Raw genomic sequence first — 1,407 nt, 5'->3', positions numbered from 1 at the left:
CTTGATTCTTGAAGATCATATCATGTTTGTATGATTTCTGGACTTCACAAATATGATCCGGACAATTGCAATTAAAACACCTTCGATTAGCCGGACAACTTCTGGACAAATGACTTGCTTCACCACACTCATAACATTTTCTTGGGTCCATCTTCCCTAATGAACCTGTCGGCATTGCGTGTAGACTTTCTCACTTATCTTCTGTTCAGATCTGTCATCATATCTTACAATTTTTGGGCCTTGAAATTTTGATGAAGGCCCCTCCCACCTTCTCTTCTCTACAACTTTTCCTTCTGGCTGTCGGTTCTTATTTCCTTCGGTCACTTCGGCCGCATCTACTGTCAATGAAAAGGTATTAGGGTTCATAGCAATGACAAACTCCCTAATTGAGGGTTTCAAACCCCAAATGTACCTTTCTATCTTCCTGGATTCTATTAAAACATAATGTTCAGCAAATCGAGAGTATTCAATAAATTTTTCGGTATACTCCCGAACTGTTCCAACTTTAGAAAATCTTCTTCCATTTGTCTAACAACTGTTTTAGGACAAAACTGATTCTTGAATCGGTCCTCAAATTCTACCCAAGACAACGATTATAAAACATCTGTTTTGGCTGATGATTCAACTTCCCACCAGAACAAAGTATTTGATTTTAATACAGAAACATCAAATCGAACTTTATCTGTTTCCGGACATCGAATGATGTTGAACACATATTCCATTTCTCTAATCCAGCACACGGCTTTCACTAGATCCCTTTCTTCAAAGAATGTTGGTGGCTTATATGCCAAAAACTTTTTAATATCTCCCTCCTTGTTGTGAGTAACTGGTACCGAGGGACGAACTTCTATTCTTTCTGTTTCTACTCTGGCTGGTATCCTCATAATAAAAGTCAGAGTTTCCTGCAACTTCCCCATTTTTTCAGCCAACATATCCCTAGTTACATATTCAGGATGTGGTATTGATCTCTCCTGAACATTCCCAGAATGAGATTTTATCAAATAAGGTTTATTTAAAGCTTCAGACCAAACCTGTTATTTCCTCCTCAATAACATCCAGACTATGATATCCAATAAGAACCATGATCTTAAATCTTTAAATCACAAATAAATAAAGATTCCAGACCACAATAAACATAAGGGATATGATAGTAAGAGTTATCTATACTATATTATAAAGCATTTGGCTAAAACTCTTAAAAACTCTTAAACTCTTAAAACTCTTAAACTCGTTTATCGCTATCCGATTTCATCCCTATCCGATTTCATCCCATAACTGAAATCGTGTAACTAACTGCAGATAAATACAATCCAATACAAGATAAATATCTCATTTTAAATATAAAAAATCTAAAATATAATTAGGATAATCATTGAGTTCTAACAAAATACTTAATTATTATCTTTA

Source organism: Cynara cardunculus, unplaced genomic scaffold, assembly GCF_001531365.2.
Source record: "Cynara cardunculus var. scolymus isolate 2C unplaced genomic scaffold, CcrdV1 Un_Scaffold_1004, whole genome shotgun sequence".
Classification (NCBI taxonomy): Eukaryota; Viridiplantae; Streptophyta; class Magnoliopsida; order Asterales; family Asteraceae; genus Cynara; species Cynara cardunculus.
This window is presented reverse-complemented; position numbering follows the sequence as displayed.